General features: G+C 36.9%; 1 long non-coding RNA gene across 1 annotated transcript in view; it reads left to right on the top strand.

The window, feature by feature from the left end:
* Window positions 1–13,430, top strand: part of LOC121662553 — a 137,047-nt gene extending 123,617 nt beyond the window's left edge. The window contains exon 7 of the long non-coding RNA XR_006015322.1: window positions 146–13,430. This is a non-coding gene — a long non-coding RNA (uncharacterized LOC121662553). The remainder of the gene's footprint in view (window positions 1–145) is intronic.
* The last annotated feature ends 7,804 nt before the right edge of the window (window positions 13,431–21,234 follow it).

The following is a 21,234-nucleotide window of genomic DNA, read 5'->3' on the forward strand; positions in this document are numbered from 1 at the left end:
TCAAGTTATTCTATTAATTTCATAAGTATTTTTTTTAAGGACAATGTGAACAACAAAACAGAATGTGCCTTGTAGAGTGTCTGCATGACCAGTATTCTAATCATGTCATGTTGTTTTCTGTTCCCTAAATGCATCCTTTGAACAGGTGAAGGCTGTAGACTGCACATCGGAGGATGTTTCTTTCAAGGAAAGTGTTGGCAACTGCACAGAAAAGGAAATGTTCTTACACAAAAATTTTCAACCTTTTCCTTTCATTCATTGTGTAAACTTTACCTCCAACACAGCTTACACCTCTTATCATGCTGGACCACAGCTAAGGGAGAAGGTGATAGCTGAAAATCAAATCAGATAAAGAAAGAAGCAATTGCTTGGGTCAAAGAATCAGAGCTTCTGATTCTGTGCCTGCTGCCTTGGCTGAGCATCTTTTTTCTCTGTTCATTGTTCAGCTGGGAATCTTATTAATCTCACACAGTTTCTTTAAGTACACATAATGGCAATGGCAAAAAATTTGTTTTGGATTTTTGCAAAGAGCTGTGTTTGAGGTTACTGTTGATAACTGCTCAGATATCTGGTGCTTAACATATTATAGTATGATGGTGAGTACATCCTTAAAGTCCACAATTAGTCCAAATTAATTTCTAATCTTTGGCTTTAATATCTCAATAATTACAGTCCTTTCTGGGTGTTAATAAATAGATAAGCTGTAAACATTGCTGGTAATTTTAAAATTATCTGACAGTTTTTCCAGACATTACAGAAACAGGTCAGAACTTTGCAATTTTGTCACTTCATGTTGAGTAAGAAATTCCAGTTTCATCACCTGCTTCATGAGAATTACTGCAGAGGTTATCATGAATAAAGGAACATATTCTTAGGACCTCATATTTCAAATGAACATTAATCCGCTGATCCTTTACTGGTGAAAAAGCATTTATTGCACAAAAAAGGTGGTATTTAACAAAGGGAACCCCTTTTTTTTTTGACTCTGTAGTTCTTCCAGGAAGATGATTTTGAAGTGGGCAAAGGAAACAGCAACGATAACTAAACCATGAACTTGTAGATGCACCTGCTCTAATCAGACAGTAGAGAAAAGGTAGTTTAACCACACCCCATTGGTTCTGCCAGCATGGTTGCAGTGGGTCTAAAATAAGGACTTTTAAGTCTTATGTGCCTTGTAGTGTCATGAAGTTTCTAGGTTCTCAAAGAAACAAACAAATCTTCATTTCTGCTGTTGTTAAGGAAAATCTCTCCCAATTCCTTTTGTTATAATATTATCTTCTCCTTTACTTACACTCTCCAGATCCTCTTGCATGAGCTCTTTCTTTCTGTAAAACCTCAGTTTGTATGTAGCAAGACACTTATGATCATTCTCATTCAGTTTTATTCTGGCCTTGTATGGCCCATTTTCAGTACAGAGCTCGGTTTTGAAATTTAAGTAGTACTTCAAATTCTACCACTGTACCACGCTTTGATTTAGCTGTTAATGTTCTACAGAGAATGTCACTCCCCTATTAGAGCTGGAGTAATTTTAAGTTGTTACCTCAGATGCATTAACATTGCACAAGGCAGAAATACGATTTGATTGACAAGGAGAGGTTTTAGCTGGAAAAGTCCTGAATGTAAACTTGACAAATGAAAAAGCACGGCATGGAGATCACGGGAGAAGAATAACTAGGGAATGGCATGAGATTTTTTACAAAATTGCTTTTCTGATAAAGTCACATTTCAGGCTGAATGATTAGCACTTACTCAGCAGATCACCATGCACTAACCTTGGTAGTATCACCAGGGTCAGATTTGCGTGCATATTCACATGCATGAATAATTCCCAAATTTTCCATTACATTAGGCACAAACAGGGTTTTTTTTCTATCATACATGAATGTCTTCTACATATTCTTTTTGAAATGAAGAAAGTGGGTTCACTCTTAGAATAACTTATCACACTGGTGCACTTTTTCCTTACAGCTGTCTCCCTGAAAAGCCCACTTCCATATTAAACCTGTTTTTCGTAAAGTGATTTTCCCTTCTTCTGTAGTCATTAAGTAATGGCAAAACACTGATCAGCTATGCTTGGGATGTGGTACCGCCTGCTTTCAAATCACTGTGATACTGTGCAAGAGCTTTATATAGCCTATCACGTTATCAGGTATTACCTGTTAATGCTAATAGTTGTCCCAGAGCAGCAGTGGAGAAAAGGCAGGATTCTTTCTGCAAAAATAAGGTGGGAGATAGGGAGTAATCTTTCTTCTGCTCAGGCTTGTCACTAAGCAACACATGGCGATACCACATTCTATAGCAAGTGGAATGTTCTATAACAGAACTCCTTGTTCTTCTATTGCCTTCTGTAAGTTTTTGTTTTCAAGGTGACTTAGCTCTTTAACACAGGTACATACTTCCTACTAGAGCTGCACCGAAGATGGAAGTCCCATGTCTTGAAGGGTTTTTAAATTTTAAGATATAGATTTATTATGGATCTAAATGAAATATATTCATCTGCAAATTATTTATGTAGAAAAAAAATTGTTATATTATAGTATTTTTATTTTTCATTTTATAGTAAAGTTCTTAACCTCCAACATATCAATCTACAGATAAACCTTCATGGGATTTTGGTTCATCAGGTAGCTGGCTCAGAACATAGAGCATGCAACTGAGAAATTTCCGAAGAGTTAAGCAGACAGATTTAAATAATAGAGGAACTGCTGTGTTCGGCTACTAAAATCCTTCAACTGTAGCTAGCCTTCCAGCACAGCAGAAACCTAAGAAGTATTTTGAATATTTGGAACTGGTTTGAGATTTTTGCAACACTGAAAACAGCAATATCTGAGAAAATAGCTCCATTCACTTATTTATATTAGAAGCTACAGCAATTCTTAAGGTAAAATCTGGTTTTTAAGCAGTAAATTCACTATAGCCGTATTTAGAGGTATGTTGTAGTTTTCAGCATATTTTGTATGTCCACATAGCAAAAGTATTTTTCTTTCATATTTTCAAGTTGCTGAGTGTGTGATTCTGAATTTTTCCTGCCTTTGTCATTTTTGTAGGTCAGGCTTTAACCTACATCTGTAATGTTTGCACAGCATGAACAGTGCTTGCTGTACCTTGGCTTATCACATTCACTTCCACCATTGTCAATAAAATTGGACAAGAAATGGTTATAGCCCTTTGGAAGATCACACATGATTCAAGGAGGAATTTCTTACCTATGTAAGAGATGTGTTTTTTCCATAATTTGGGTTCGTATAATTTCATCTGATGCTATAGGATTCAGGTATGCCAGTGACATACCTCAGTGCAGCTGCATGCTATCCTTTTCACACCACCTATATTTATATCTATATTATATTATTCACAACAGCTGTATTTATAGCTGAAACATTTAGTTTATGGAAAAGATTTGTAATACTCTCATGCAGTCATGTAGTTCTCATCTGCTAAGAGAAAGGGAGCAATCTATGTGAACTCTTTCAAGTTAGCCGTATTCTCATGCTTCAGGAAAAGAGAAACCTTGTCATTCCAGTGCTTCCTTTTAAACTGTTGACTCCAAGGATAAAATGCATTCAAGGCTTTTATGAGCATTAAAGAAAGTGTGTGGGAGGGATCAAGGGAAGGAGGTCATCTTCTTTGCCAAGTTATGCACATAAGAGAGATCTACAGTCCCAGCACAATACACCTCTGTGTGGAAGAAATGTTTACCTCCTATGGAGACAGCATCACAGCAACCACCAACAGCTGCACTGATCAAAGCTGGTAAATATGTCCTTGAGCATTTAATTTTTGTTCCTGATAGAACATCTCATCAGCATTGCCTGTGGTCTGGGAGAAACACAATGATAGCCCCAAGACGATTGTTGGCAGAAAGAGTAAGGATGAAAGATCAAAAAAAAATAGAAACTAAAGGAGATGTTCAAGCCAGCAGCTGGAGCAATGGGTTCATGTTCTGATTTGCCTTTTGAGGATTAAAGTCTTGTCTTTATAACTCAGAGTTTTGTATGTACCTTGAAGACTAATGGGTTTCAATGCCTTTTAAGTTGGACAATTTCACAAACTCTGAAGTGTTGTCAGGTTAGGGAGGTCACCCTTGCTATGAACTGTACTGCATTCAGCCTGTAGATATTTTGCTTCATGTTTACAAAGAAAAAGGCAGGGTCCAGAAGTTAATTTCAAATATATAGGAGACAGTGATCTCTATATAATTGTATACGAAAATGTTTTCTGTTGCATAAAAGATTCAAAAAACTGTGAGGATACATGACTCCAGATCTTTAAATACATTATTTTTTAAAAAAAGCATGCAAAAACTCCCCACCTGGGCTAAATATGTTTTAGATGAGATAAATGTATCCAAGTGAGGAAGTCCTGATTGACCTTAGGGCCATAAAGAAGCTAGGCAATGTAATAGCTGAATCATTAGCAATTATGTTTAAGAATTGTGAAAAACTGAATACCAAACATATTATTTATCCTTGAAAGGGAGAGTATGGAGGACATGGAAAATTATAGCTCACAGCACTTAAATTTAATCCCTGCAACAAATCATTAGGCAATCAGTTTAAGTATCTAGAAGGTAAGACAGTGATAAAAACTATCAAACATTAGTGCTTCCAGAGTAAATCAAGCCAAACAAGCATTAGAAAAGGTGGTAAATACAAGATACTTTGACTTCAGCACAGTTCTTGGCACCGTCTCAAATGGTATTCTATGATTATGTGATTCTCAGAAGCATGCTGAGAAAGTGAGGTGAAGAGGAAATCTTCATCGTATAGGTGTGCAATTGGCCAGAAAAAAATCACAGATAACATGTACTTATCACCAATGTTTCAAGGCATCTTAAAAGCTCTAGGGGGACTCTTTGGAGCTCAGTTATATTTGATATTTTCTGTAGTAATAGAAAATGGTATAAAGGTTTAATTTGTGCTGTTTGCATTTGATACCACATAGGTATAAAAAGGACTAGCAAACCCTTTAGATGGAGATCAGGATGAGAATAAAAAGTCAGCTTTTGAAATGGACCCAAAGTCATTAAATCAGACAAGTCACAAAGGCAAAACAATGGTTAACAAAAAATGGTATGAGATGTATACAGGTTCATAAAAACAAATGCTATTTTTGCCTCTACTTTTTTGGTATGCTCTGTGTAAACAAAATGAGGCAGCCAACCTGTTCTCTTTTTACTCCTCCTGAAGTCTTGGAACACTACACTATGACAAAGACATCACCAAACTAGGAGAATATCTAGAAAACAACAAGTAGGATACTGGGGCATAAAAAAACCCCTGAAAAACCACACAGTCACTGCATGTGATTTTGATCTGCACAAAACAGGATGCAAATGTGACAGATATGGTAAGTATGAGAAACTTTGCAGGACACTGCTAGATTGTAGCCCTAATATTTAGAACCATATTGGGGACACTTTTATCTTGACATCAGCATCTTGGAGGGGATGCTGGGTCTAAGGGATGTCAAGATTCATTCTGAGTGCTATGGGCTAGATCAAGAGTGTGCATGGTGTAGTGAACTGAGTCAACATCCAGGCTGGGGTGAAAAATGGTGAGACCTGTACATCGTGATAGTTGTTATATCATAACATCATCTGAATGGTTCTTGGTGGTAAAAGAACAAATTTTTGACTCAAAGGAGTGAACAAAATAGAATATAAAATCCAATTCCAAAGCTCAGGTACTTATATTTTTTTTAAAGTGCTTAGTTCTCAATAAATCAGTTTTAGTTAAGTTTTAACTTGGGTGAAAAAATTGAATAAATCTATGGCTTCTGGGATTTAAGTATTTCAAATGAACAATGAAGACACTGGACTGCTCTCTTAGATATGTATTTTAGTGTGAAAATTTTGAGGAAAGCAAAACTTTTATTGAGAGTCTTGGTGTGATTCTGATCTTCCCTTTAGCTTAGGTTCTTCAAAATCTCCCAAGCCAGGCTTTGTTTTAATAGGCAATATCACCAAAATTTTGATCAGTGATGATGCATCATTCTCTGTTGTCTTAGACCTGCAAAAAAGACATGAAGTGACAGATGGGATTGAAATTGTTGAATTTTCATCTATCTGGGAATTATTTAGCAGAAACATACTTATTCTTCCCTTCCTCATCCCTACTGTCAGTTTGTGACCTTCCCAATCTGACAAGCCTGCTCAGGTTCTACTTTTCTCCTCTTGGGTGATATTTCAGCATGGGGAGAAATGAGGTACCTCCTCACTCAGAAAATGGTGTCAGTGGTACATCTAGTCTCACCTCTCAGATGTTTTAGAAACTTTATTTGCAGCTTTCTTATGTTTCTAATACATTGGGGATCTCTTCTACAACCCAGATACCCATTCAACAGCAACAAGGATATACCCACTTCTAACCTGATAAATCTGCATTTGGCTCCTCTATGAGAAGCCCCAGTCTGTACTCGCCATTGCAGTCATGAAAGAGAGAGACAGTTCCAGTCACAAAATATTTCATTACTTTGTTTCTAAAGCAGGACAGAAGAATTCAGCAAGAGCTGCTTCTAGCAGAACTAGATATTTGTTTTGCTCATATCTCATCAAATCCCTTTTTTGCTGTCCTGCTATGTTCCCATATATCACATGCTTGTCCTCTTTTTCAAAACCAAAAGAAAGAGGAAACTATTTCAGTCACTATTCTTTTAATTCTTCTCTCTTAAGGCAGTATAATGGCATCAGGGTTGTATTTCTACAACTTCTTAACAGCTTCTTAAAACTCCATTTGAAAATTTTCATCTTTTTTTTTAGCTTTCCATACCTATCAATTCCATGTCCACATCTGGAGTGCAGGTAGGACTAGTGGTTATTCATCCATTATCTTGCGTACAGTACATTAATGCAGTACTTTGCAGACTGTATAAGAACTTTCTAGTTTATGATAATGCTTTTATTTATTAATGCATGGACAAAAATAAAGTGTTTTTCATTTAAGAAAAGAAAACCAAATATGTTTCACAATCTGAGCCAAGTTATGCATTTATATAAATTAAATGAACATTCTTCGTTAGCTCTGAACCTCTTCTGGTAACCTGTGATGACTAGGAACATATATGGCTTATTTCAAAAAGTCATACAACCTGAAGCTGGCAAGTAAGAAATTCAGGATGATAGATAATTCAGCATTAGCTATGGAGGCAAAGTAAAGGTGCCAAAATTATTTAAGTAGTTGTTTTGTGTTAAGGCTTTCAGTTTAATACAATATAACATCCACTGGCCACCTCCTTTGGACCGGTCTATGGGTTCCTGAGTTGACTTCAACAATACCTGGATCTTACAAGGACTTATACCTGTGCATAACTTCCTGCCTAAGGTAACTTCAATGATTTCACCGAGAATACTCACATGAATAAAATTAAGCATATACCCGAGTGTCCTAGGGAATCGTAAGCAGGAAATGTAAGATTTACCTTCCCAATAGGAATGTTAATATTGCTATGTTACATTTACTATGCTATATGCTATGTCAATTTAACAAAATAAAACACAATATGTCATAAGGTTTAGAAGAAAAGTGAGCACAGAGAACACTTCACAGCTAATGGTTTTTCAATGCTATTCCTGGTATTCAATGCAGGTTTTCTTAAGGGATTCTCAAGAATTTTGCCGTGTGCATTTCAATGAGACATTTTTGTTCTTTCCTATGCAAACATTCCAAGTGCCAACAGCTTGTGTCAGTTTTGCTAAACTGTACATGGGGATTGAGAAGTGATGCTGCAAAATTGTGGAGTGTTCCATAAAATTTCATAATGATAAAAACACAGTAAAAACAATAGAGTGTGCAAAGGTGATGCTCTGATGATACCTCTGTGGGAGACAAAATGGAGACAAATAATAGTAATACAACTGAAGGGAAAAAATTAGGCAACTTTAAGTATGGGAATCATGTAAACAGAACAAAATATATCAGCTCAAAGTATAAGTCTTATGTACATGCATACCCAAAACTTTGGGCTATGAATTGAGAAATCAGTTCTGGAATTTGTGAAGGAAAAAAACAACATTAACAATCACAAGACCAAAGCACCCATTTGGTGCTGAAAAAAAAAGACTGCAGGATGCATCAGTTGGGACATTTGTATTTGATATATAAAAATAGTCACGTCACAGTGGTAGTACATCCTTAGGAATATCATGTGAAATTTTAGTCATTCTGTTCAGGAAGACAAAAAATTCAGACTGGGAGAGCTGCATGAGAATTGTCAGAATTATCAAGGGAACTGAGCTCTTTTCATATAAGGATCAAAATAGTCTGATTCATGTGGTTTTCAAAAAAAAAAAAAGTAAAAAAAGAAAGAAAAGAAAAAAGAAAACAAGGAAATAAACTCATTCTTTTAAATGTATAACATGCTGGCACGGGAAAGAGTTATATAAGCTCTGCAATAATTTAAAACAAATGGCATCGATTTGGACTGGGAATCAATAAAGTAGAAGCCTGAAATTGCATGAGTATAGGTATCAAAAGACAGAAAATTTAAATAGAAAGAGAATACTTCTGGAAACTGAAATCCTGGTATTTCAGCAGTGTGTAATAACAGCTATTCTGGAAAAGATCATGCATTTCAGTGTATTTCAGTAAGAGGATTCAACATTATGACAAAAGGTAGTGATTGTAGTTGGACATAACTTCTGTAGTCCTTAAAAAGATGAGATGGTAAGCCAATACAATTGCAACAGGAGGAAGCAGTTTTCATAACATTTGCTTCCTGTATCCCCATCCAAAATTAAACTTCAGCCATTTCCTTACTGAGAACTCCGGTGTGTTTAAGATCCTTCTCCAAAAAAAATTACTGTAACAGAAATACAGAATTTTAATATATATGAGTCCATGAATAAAAGAGTTTTAGCTCAAAAGACTGAATGCCACAGAAAATTTTTGACATCAGTGTTGAAAATGAAATATTTTTTGTAAGAAAATGTCCTTAAAAGTCCCTCATAAACAATCTAGATAAACTATTCTAAAACAATCTATATGTACCAGAACTTAAATGTAAGGACTCTTATACCAAGTTTTCTCTAGTGTAATTCCACTGACTTCAAGATACGCCACAAAAATATTTGATGTAGCTCAGAATCAAGCCTATCCTTGGCTTAACTTTGAAAGAAACTGGCTGAGCTTGTTCCAGGAAATATCAATATAGTAAGCTATGCAGGAAGTCATTTTCTGTGGATTCAATTTAAATTTCACATCTGCTTCACCACAAGTGTGTGAATGGATATTTTCTAATTTCCAAAGCTCCATATAGCTTATGAATCTCCTTTATAATGGGGTTGGTACTTTCGATTTCTTTTGTTGTAGTAGATTATTAACATTTTAACACCTTGTTTTACAAATCCCCAGTTTTTATAGCATTGTGAAAATATTTGAAAATATGTCCATCTGCATTTACTTCAAAGCTCCTTTTTGCATCTCGAATTGATTGTCTATGTAACTTCCATAAGACAAATGAAAGCACAAAAATATTACAATTTGCTAAGTAGGAATTTCAATGGAAAAAGAACAATTTCAATGAAAAAAGCAAGGAAAGCAAGGTTTATGAAATTTTTACTGTATCCTAAAACCCAAATCTAGGAAAATCAGTTCCTTTCTAAAAACAAAAGAGATGTTATGTAACATGCCATACACATGGAGATAAGAGAGGAATTATACCTCTGAGTTAAGAAAGCATTTTTTTCTTCAGTGATATATAATAATAGTATTTAAATAAAATAACATCAATAATGTTTTCAAAAGAGGTCCAGTTCTCCAAACCTTTAACTTTTCCCCCAGCCAGACACACATTCCTGCTCCCTGCAAAGGTCTATGCTGTGTTACACAGTCACGTCCTCAACTCTTCTAGAGGTCAGTGGCAGATGAGTCTGCTCAGAAATGCTCTTCCCAGAATCAGCCCCAGACCTGCATTTCCCTCTGCTATTGAGTCACCTCAAAAGCTTTGGCTTCAGCAGGGGTTAAAAATTTTATATGAGGTGCTCAGCACAGTCTGATATCCAAATCCTGAATGGAAAGAATGGAAAGATGGTGCCAAAAATCAAAATAAATTTCAGAGAAGGAAAAAAAAATGGTGTTTTGGGGTCATATGTATGTTCAACTCCTGAGGTTCAGGGACAATTTACAGCAACATGCAACATACAACAATTAATTTTCTTTGTTTTGATGGCTATATGCCCACAGTATAAATTCTGAAAATTATTAAAGAAAAATAAGTGTTTGACTAGTAGTGTGTCAGATTCAAGAGGAATTTGAGCCTACATTCTCTGAGCATATTCTGAATCCCTCGTTATTTCATTATCTAAAATTGCAATGGTCATATTTCTTGCCTAGCCCCATTCAGGCTCTCTGCACAAACTGAATTTCATCCATTAAGCAGATTGAGGATGTTCCTATTATATTGTTAGTGTCATTGTCAGCAATGACTTATGTTTAAGAGAATGTGGACAAATGTACTCAGATTCATATGTGGTGGTATTGTCCAGAAACTGGCTGTCATTGGTGGAAAAATATATAATTTCATTTTAAATAAGTTGCCTATTATCCTCTACTTTAGCTTTATTAAGAGCTCATAATTACTCTGCTAGCCTAGCTCAGTATGTATTATTTCATTTTTTGTTATTAACTACTGGAATTACTATCCCTGCAGTTTGGAAAGAGCTCAATATTCTTTCATTCGACAGATGGCTTACCAAAATCTGGGTAAGTCTTAGCCATGAGGGAAAAAGCCTCCAAAACACTAGCTCCAGGAACAATTCATAGTACAGATATCTGAATATATGACTATTTTTAGTATTATGCTGCAGCTAGCTATAGAAGAGAAAGTCAGGGTTTTTGTAATGTTCTTCTCATTACACTCCCAAATGATATGGATCCACTAGGATGTAAATAGGTTGCCTCAGTGTGTGGTACTTCTTTTCCAAATTAGATGCAACCTTTCATGTTCTTTGGGAGATGTAGCTTCCAATTCACTTCCAAGCAAGTGGACTTGAAATAAGAGCTTCCAATTCTCGTTCAGAAAGTCTGACCATATTCTGAAATTCTCAATGCCAGTGTAGCCTTCTGCTTATTCAGGCAACTCTTTAGGAGTTGGACCTCTATAATTTTTTCCATTGGGCTAAGGCTTACAGGAAGAAATAATTTGCTTATTTAAAATGCAAGATAGGTTGAAAACATGAGTGAACTTCTCAACACATCTAAAATAGGAACTGGAAGCATCAAGACACTTGGAAGCTGAAAACAACTGCTTTCATTTTAACTTATGGTATTGAAATAATAGAGGAGAAGGGAGCAGTTGTGAAACAGTGGAAGAAAGCAGCGTGTTGTCAGAGGTGAGATGGTAACTCATTAGCATTTTCTGTATGTGTGGGTAGTTATGGCTTAAAGAAAATTGAGGTGTTAGCTGAAGATCTGGGATTTTTATAACCAGTAATTTCAATTATTCCTGAGGGTCAGACCCAAGCCATCTTGCTCAAAATAAGTAACCTTCCCCCGAAAGTGTCATAATGACTTGACTTGACCAGCTTGAAAACCAAGATGTTCATGGTAATTTTCCTTTCCCTCTTTTTTCAAATGACAATTTCCATTGTGTTCAATGAGACCCTTGATGATGAAAAAAATATTTTAGTTTGAAAAGGAAGGAACATACATGTTATTGGTCTCTGGCCATTGCTGTGGAATTCATTGTCAAATGTAGCACAGAAATTTCTTTTAAAAGTATTTTCTATTTTGGACAAAATTATCCTAATTAGTAAAATAGTTAGCTTTTTGTCAAAAAGGCTCAGTGCCAGCTATGCATAAGAACAAGAAAATATTACAATCCTTGTGGTAAGATGAGGTAAATATGACTTGCTGGACATTGAATGATTTGAAACATACCATAGCATTGACTGATTAGGAAAAAGACAAGTAAGTGATGCAACTTTTTCTAACTCTTTAGCCTTTCAAAAAGCTGAACCACTCTGGCATTATGTAAATAAAGTATGGCTAGCCTGAAGCTGAGAAATACAGCTAATTATGTGCTTTTCTAAGACAAGCCATGCCAATTTGCTCTAATGTTTGCATTTCCATTTTAATGAGATTTCCTAGCTTACACAAAGTTTGTAGTTTTGTTCTAAACCTAACAAAAAGCATTTACGGTAAAGTTTGGCTTGTAACAAATGTAGACCTCTATGACCCTGTGATTTTAACTGCAGCTTTTGTACAGGGTGTCTTTAGTAAGAATGATACCTGGAGATATAAGGAGCACTTCATAAAGCAGCTTAGTGACGTCTGCACAATAGGACACTGATGACTGACTGAACACACCACTCCTACACTGAAGGGAATGTGTTCATGTGAGTGTCTGGATACACAAAAAGGAAGAAGCCAACACATTAAACAGGCAGATCAACTACCCTTTCTATGTATTTGTAGATTTGTGCTGATTACTCTTCCTTGTTCCTCCATGATTAAATGATGAAAAATATGCTTTGCCTTGGGAATTACTAAATTGAAATTCAAGTGCAGGAACACAAATCATGAAGATATAAACTCTCAGGCACGTCTGTATTACAAAGTTTTCTGTGCCTGAGTCTTAAACATGAACTGATTGACCAAATAACATCTATTAATTTGTACTATTGAAAACCAAGCCAAATAATATGTAAGTTGAATCCTCCTTGAAATTCAGTCAACCACTAGATTCCAGGTTTAAGGGTAAAGGAGAATCACACCTGAATGGTAGCACAGAAGAATGAGAATCCCATCAAAAAGGCTGGGCAAGTTGACCACAATACGCTGATACCAAGGAATAGTTTCTTTGAGGGAAAGAAATGTCTTCTTTGGGGGATGCTGATTGCTAACTGGAGGTAAAGCATTTTATAAAATATAAAATTGATAAGCCAAAAAGTAACAATAAAGCAGGGCTGAGGGACTAACATGACTGCCAAAGAAAAATCAGTACTTTATTTCATTGGCAGCTCTTCTTTCAGTTCTTTTTATTAGCTTGGACACATCTTTTATTACCTTATGTGTCACCTGTCATCCCTTGGAAAAAGGAAAGTGTCACTCATAAAGTCAAGAAGTGAAGCCTACTAATGTAATATTTTTTTTTCCATAAAAAAAATGGTAATGAAAGCAGAAAACCAACCATTTCTCTTGGTGATTATTACCACTCCAGAATATGGTAAGTGAATTGAGTATTATATTTTGCATATTTAGCATTTAACCTGATCTTCTTCATCAGGAGGTACAGAACATTTATGTATCCAAAGCTGTACACTTGAGTAAATATCTAATAGCCATAAACAATGGTTCAGCCAAGTGGTAATTATCTGTACAACAAATTATTTTTAGGAGACTGAATGTTCTCTGTATTAGACAGTTAAATGTCTTCAATTATGCCCATGAAAAGGTTTGATGAAAATAAACTTTTATGGGATTTTTTGCACATCTAACTTTGCCTGATATTATCAGTATGACTTTTGAATTCATCATTCATTTTTCTGGTATTCAGAAATGTTCCCTACCATGTGCTTCTGTTCCCCCATGTTTATGCTTGCACACACATACATATGTTATTTGGGTCCCTTAACTATCTACCTCTTTGCAGTAAAGAGGCAAAATACACAGAAGAAGTGGGTTATATGAGCAAAACAGTATTCAGCCCTTCATTTTCCTTCTCAGTTCCTGGCAATGTTACTAGAGAGAAAGCCCCTCATGGACAGGAGACACTGTAAAAATAAAGGGCAAAAGAAAGAATTCTTCAGTGCATACAGATCTGTTTGGTTCCATCTACATCAGTGGAGGCATTGTGGTTTTACATCAAAGTTCAAAAGCAACTGTTCTGGGAACCCTGCAATGTCAGTCATAAAGATATGTTTGCAAATTACGATCTTGAACAGGTTACAGATTGAAAAAAGTAATAATAATGTAGAGTTGTATGTTGTCCCTCCTATTACACACACCTGTCAATAGCCATAAATAGCTGTAGCAAGTGACATTTTAATGAATTTTTACTAATAAATATTTGATAAGAACCCTAGGTAGCTGGCCTGCCTACCAGGCCACCATTAAGGACAATCTCTGAACAACAAACAATGCAAACTTCTCAATTTTTTCTTTAATGTGATCACACTGATCACAGGACCAGAGCTACAATTCGTGTGTTAAAAACCCACTTAATTTATCTTTGGAAACATCACTAAATTTTCTCTTTAAATACTCCATTTATGGATTGGTTTCTAAAAGCTGTAAAATTCTCAAGTATATGTGTTTCTCCTTGGAATTTAGTCTACATACAGGTGGGTTTTTTTGGGATCTTGTCATTCTGCTGGAATGAGATGTATCAACTGGGCAACTGGGTTATGGTTAGCCATTTACTACAGCTCCCAGACCAGACACCACCATCCCCTCTGATCCACAGATATTTGATTGTGTGAGTGCTCCCTATACCACTCTGTCTAAAATAAAGCAGAATAAATTTAGTGGTTTATAGGCAAGCCTTTTTCACTTTGGAAAGATGCACACAGTTCATTCTCTGGCCCAGGAGAAAAACAGTAAGGCATGAGGTGATAAGAATAGACACCTTTTCATTCAAGAGAGAGTGGCTTTATCCAAAGTGCTTCCAGAATTATCCCTGGCCCAATTACTGCTCCCTGAACCCTAAGTGAGTGCTCTCCATGGTGGTCTGATGTATGCCTAAAAACATGGCAGAGAGAATGCTAGCAATAAATCAATATAGGCAGTCCCAGGACAGTGCTTACAGACCTGAGTTCTGGCCCTATTTAATTTACTAATCCCACAAAACAAGTTAACTGAAGCTGAGAGCCAGTTCCAGTGCCTGGTCTACTTTGGAGGCAAATGGGGTGGGTGGAGCAGAAAGTTCCTCCTTTATTAGAGAACACTCCTTTCCCTCATCTGGAATCAAACCCCAGATCTTCACCTCTTCCCATTTTCCCTTTACTGCTGAGAATGCAGAGGGTGGCTGCCTGCTGCTGACCCAGATAGCTCAAGCAAGCCAAACTGCTGTACCTCCAAATGTTATTCCCACTGAAAATCAATGCACATAGGTGTTAGTAAGATTTTATATGAAGATATCTCTTTGTTTTGAACTAAATTATTTGAAGATTTAGGAAAAAATACATTGCTGCAGTAAAAAAAAGAAAAAGAGAAAAGGGAAAAAGATAACTAGCAACAAGGGGGGAAAAGAACTATAACATTTTCACAATAAAGTATACGTAATAAGGAAAATGTCTGAAATAAAGCTGCCTGTGATTTTATTTTTTATGTTTTATTACAGGAATACCAAGAAATATTTCATTGCATGCAATTTCATTACATACAGTGTTCCAGGGATGTGAAAGAACATCCATGTAATAGTGTTCCTGCAGCTGACATATCACCTCAGTTCAAGGGCAATGCAAAGAAAGCATTAGTACAGCAGCTTAAATGACCAGTGCATACTAAACTGTGTGCAGGAAGGTTTCATGCTGTCCTCAACTTTGGCACAACAATTTCATGTTTGATTTGGACACTTGAAACTTGGTTTTGGAAGTAGCTAAAAGTCTTATCTTTTAGACAGGTTGGTATGTGTGAATTTTACTCCTGTTTGTTCCTACTTTAAAAATGCAGGAATTAAACCCTGAAGTAATCTTCAGGGAAAATGCATAAATGACACTGTCATTATCATAGAATCATAAAATCATAATGGCACAGGTTGGAAGATATCTGGAAGATCATCTTGTCTCAACCCCTCCCACTGTAGGCAGGGAGACCTTCCACTAGACCTGGTTCAGGCTCTCAAAGTCCCATCTAACCTGGCCTTGAAAACTTGCAAGGGTGGAGCATTCACAACTTCTCTGAGCAACCACTTCCAGTGCCTCACCACCCTCACATTAGAGAACATTTTCCTAACATCTAATCTAAACCTATTCTCTTTCAGTTTGTACCCATTCCCCCTTGCCCTGTCACTACATGCCCTTATAAATAGTCTCTCTCAATTTTTCTTGTAGACTCACTTCTGGCACTGGAAGCCAGAAGTGAGTCTACAAGCCTTCTCTTTTCCAGGCTGAACAATCCCAATTCTCCTAGCATTTCCTCACAGGAGAGCTGCTCTACTCCTCTAATAAACACAAATTATTAAAGTGGCTAAGAAAATTCTGTTACTTCAGATTTTGATATAAGCAATAGATAAATATTGTTATCAGTTAAAGCCCTTAATGGGGTCAGACCTTACCTCAGTCACAAAGAAGGACCACTCATCTTCATGTCCTCCAGTCAAGGGTTAGTTATTGTTGTGCATTGTGCATTAGTTGTCTTTTGTTCCAGGTGCAACTGGGAAAAGTTAATATGGCAAGACTTATGTTTTTCTCAGTTCTGGCCACCTTCATAAGGAGTATGCTTTGAGCAGCAGTATGCTGAATTCTACAGTATGCTGAATTCCCTTAGCATATTTTGAAGCATTTTCTTGCATTGGCAGCTGGTATATTTTCTAAATGAAAAATCTGTTACCTAGCTTTTTACTCAGCTTTTATTTCGTTTGAATTTCTTGTTAAGAAACAAAAATTTCTGTTTATTTTTTCCATCTCTCTGAGTGATCCTGGCTCATAAGTTGAATGTTCTGCCAGTTATAAATTACTTCACTTTCTCCAATAACACACTACAGAACATTGTGTGAAGAAATTGTAAATTATTTACATTATTCTAATTCCATTAGTCTTTATACATGGGTTAATATTGATGCCATGAAGATTTTTTGCCTTTTCTTTTATACCCCTGTTATACCTTTTTACAGCTTCTCTATTCCTAGTGCTTTTTGCCTGCATTCTTGGACTTGTCTGTCAAGCTGAGACTAAACATTTTAGAAGCTTCGTAGTTAGGGATCAGTGTGCCCCAGACCCCAAGGTCCTCTCCAGAACACATTCTGTAAACTAAGATACAACCATCCAGGGGGAGGTTCCTTGGGGAGGGGGGCTCGCTTGAGCCTCTCCTTGGGGAATCTTTGATAGATATGCTAATTAGTAAAGCCTATAATGTTATACCCGACCTTTTGGGATAGATCCGGCGGGGTGAATCTCAATGCAAATGACCTGGACGTGTGCACCTAAGGATCCTTAAATACCAAGGTAAAATCCCTTTTCCCCTTATAACCATGTATGACTCTTGATTTTAAGACCAGGAAAAGGCATCAGTTGCTGGTGACCACGAAGGGACCCTAAAGACCTTGAAACTCGCAGTCTTGGGTTGGAACACATCTTGCTTTGCCCCTCTCTTTGCCGGCAAATTACAGAGGGGCTGGAGCCACAATCTAAGACTGTGACCAGGACTTTAGGACCCAGCATGGAAAGGCATCAATACAATATTATGTTTAATTAATAAGCTTCTTAAAAAAGGCCATCAGACCATTAAAGGACATAAACTATTTATAAGGAAAAAAAGAAATTATAATTATTGTTGTCAGCATAAACATTTCCAACTGTCAGGCTTTGTGTTTGAAAAGACATCACTCAGGAGGAACCAAATTTGGAGGTAAAATAAGTCCAAAACTTTCTTCCAAGACTCCAAGTTATTCCAGTCAGGTGCTGTTACTGAAAACCAGTAAAAACAACTCCTTAACACTAATGTAGTATTAAGAAGCAGGCATTCTTTATTCAGCCGGATGCACAAGGAGGTATCTCCTCCAAAATATTGTGCATGCTGAGTACAGAAAAAGCTCCAGTTTATATATTATATTTTACATACATATTAATAGATTTTTCCAGAGGAAACACATGTATGATAATCATTTCCTCAAAGTCACTGACGTGTTCCTTTCCATCGGCGCATGCGTTATTCCGTCTCAGGGGCCTCTTTGGTGGTCCCTGGTGATCGGTGACCCCAAAGTCATACTTGACTGCTTGGTGAGCTGGGGTGGTTACTCCAGTTCTCCTTCTTGATTAATGCTTAACACGATCATACAAACTAAGCATTGTTCCATACGCTAGTGGGTTTTGAAGAATAAGCATTGTATTAACCTCCCAGCTGTGCAAAGAGATCCACCTGCAGCCCCTGGAAGACCCGACACTGCTGCAAACAGACATGCCCTGAAGGAAGTTGAAGTGCATTGGAAGCCCATGCTGGAGCAGGCTCCTGTCAGGACCTACAGCCTGTGGAGATAAGTCCACACAGAACCAGGTTTTCTGGATGGAGCTGTGACACTGGGGGACTCCTACTAAAGCAATTCATTCCCAAAGGACTGTATACTATGGAAAGGCCCCATTCTGGACAAGGAAGGAATGGTAGAGACAGATGTTATGGCTTGACCATAACACCCATTCCACATCCCTCTGTGCCTACTGTGTTGTTAATTGGCAACAAATTAAAATAATCTTCTCTGACTCAAGGTTTTTTTGCCCATAAAGATAACTGGTGAGTGATCTCCCTGTCCTCATCTCAACCAATGACCTTTCCGTCTGCTCTCTGCATTCTGGAGAAAAAGTAATGAGAGAGCATCTGGGTGGCAGCCAGCCAAGATTAACCTGCCACACCTTATGTCCTTACAGAATCATATTTTTCTTGGTAACTTCCACAGGATGAATGGAAGTAGTTTCTAAAGCTTAAGGCTTTCAGCTGTCCGTGAAAATATGTGCAGAAGTTTCTTAACTGATCTTTAATTGATCAATAGTCATTTTCCTTGATGGCTTGTCCCAAAGCTTTTAGTCATTCTTGAAATCTGGACTGGCATGTTGTCACAGAAACTGTTTTGCTTCCATAAACGAGAGGGTGACGTGGTGAGGAGGAGTAACAGGTCAGCAACAGCACCAGCAGTCAAGACTCCACATACTAAAGTGTTTGCAGTGGCACATGATTAAATTTGATAGTATTGCTCCTGGCTCAGAGGCAGAAATCAGTTGCCAAATACAGCAGAGTTTTTTAAATATTATTATTTGTTCTGTTACATGGCCAGAAACCTGTCACTTTTTCAACTTCCGAATGGCTTTTCCATTAATTGAATGGATATGCACTCACTGCTCTAGTGTTCCTAGCCATGTCCTGAGCTAAAAACAGTATGGAAAATATTGCTTACTGTGGCAGAACCATAGCCAGATATTTTGATTTAAAAGCTTGCATTTATGAGTTTCTTTTCATGATGCTATTTTAGACAATACCTTCAATTTCCCTAGTCCAATGTATGGATGTATCTCTAATGGGTTATGCTTGGCTGCTGAGGTGTGTGACTGTCCTTCTATGCTAATGCAAAAGAAATGGTTAGCAGTGCTTTCTGAGCTACAGCAATGGGTTTTGACTGCTGCCAGGACCCGCTGTAAGGCTGTAGACAGGTAGGGACTGGTGTGAGCACTCTTAAGGTTTTCTGGTGCTTGAGCTCTGAGGGCACCATGCACATGGCAGACACAGCAAGGTTCCCCCCAGGCAGGGTGGAAATTGGTAAGGTGGAAAGCTCCTAGGAGCAGATTTCAGGAACGGTCTTAAATGGTCCTTTGGGGCAAGTCTTGGACCTTGATGATCAAAGGTCTTTTCCAGCCTAGTTAATAATGTGATTCTGTCAAGTCAGTTCTGAAACTATCCATGACATATTAACATAAGGAAATTATCACATTAGTATATGCAACTCTGTCCAAAAATGTCCACTGTGAGGAATGTGTTCATGATCCCACTCAGTTATATTAGAGAACATTATAAAACTAACCTCATATTTTTTACCAAAACCTGTAGTGTTCATCATAAACAGACAAGACCTCATTTGCAAGGTGCCTCAATAATTATAGACAAGGTAGTAATGCTTTCCAGGTGGCCATTTGGTACCTAACAGCTCAAATAAATTCCTCTTACTAAGTTAACTTTCAGAAATCTCCCCATCGCTAAAAGGCCTTATTTACTCGTTATTTCTATTACAGAGGAAAAGCAAAGAAAACCTGATTAACTCTGCTTTCATTGGGACATAAGCACAGATTTTTAGAAGCTGACAGTTCAGATGAAAACCTGACAGGAGGTCAGCAACCCTTCCTGGTCTTTCAAACATAGAGTGGTCAGGATAAACTCAAATTTCACGGCAGATACGACAGTCTGTTCCCAAAGGCTAGCTCTGTTAATAACTCCTGCTCTTCCATAATGCTCTGGAGAGCTTTCAGTTGTGAACTAAACAACTTCAGTTGTGAAGGAACCATAAGGCATGCACAAACTAAATGTCATCTTAATTGCTCTGGAAAAAAGAAATCTGAAAAAAACACTGTTGTGTTTGTCTCTCTTCATCCACTAAGTATAATTTAACAAGCCCCCACACTGCCACACCTGCAGTTAATAGATTTTGGTACAGTTTCTCACTTGCATCAGTCAAGCTGCGGTAACTTATTTTCCCATCTGTTAAAACAAAAAACGAAGTACCTACTATTCCACAGAATAACATCGATACTGTAACCATTGTGAGAAAAAATTGAGGCCTTGATTTTAAAACCAATGCAAGAACCTATCAGGGGTTTTTTTTGGTTTTTTTTTCCTTTGGCTAATACGTTAGGTGGCTTGGCTTAACTCACTTTTAATGTAAGAACTAGAACTAAGCAAACTGTGCGGTAAAGTATATGTTTGATATAGTCGCTATGATCTGGAAAATAACTTGTTATCAAAATGAAACATTTTTTAACAAAAAGAAATGAAGAAAACAGCAGAGGCAGCTTTTTCTAATTCAGATGAGAACTGCCAGAAAGAGGACACAAATGAAGAAAGAAAGCGACCTGATAATATAACTTGAAAGTCGTGATGGGATGAAACAATAGAAAAACATTTACTTTAAAGAAACTGATGAAAGGAGAGATACTGGAGAGCAAAAACAGGTATTGAAGTTCCAAACACTCACTACTTAAAGAGGACATGAAGGTAAGCATACAGCTCCTTCTGTTGAAATTCTGCTATGTATCATTTAATAAAAGACAAGAGTAAAACTTTTTTGAACATAAAAGGGCTAAGAAAATTGTGTTCATTTTCTTTTAAGTAAATTCCTGGGTGTAAAAGTCCATAAACTGTTTTCAAAAATGCAATGTTATATGCATGAATATTAAATTCTTGAGCATATGTTATATGCTCAAGAAATGTTAGAAAATATTTAAGATGTTAACACTATAGAATAATGCCATAAAAAAAAGTCTCCTATTCACATGGGTTTACTCCTCTCTTAAAAAATAAAGTGTCTTGTATTAAGTCACCATACCTTAAACTATGCTAAATTATATCATTCTTCATCATTTTCCTCGATTTCACTAAT

Source organism: Corvus kubaryi, unplaced genomic scaffold (assembly GCF_017639235.1).
Source record: "Corvus kubaryi isolate FWS band 111438036 unplaced genomic scaffold, C.kubaryi_AGA036_p1.0 37256, whole genome shotgun sequence".
NCBI lineage: Eukaryota > Metazoa > Chordata > Aves > Passeriformes > Corvidae > Corvus > Corvus kubaryi.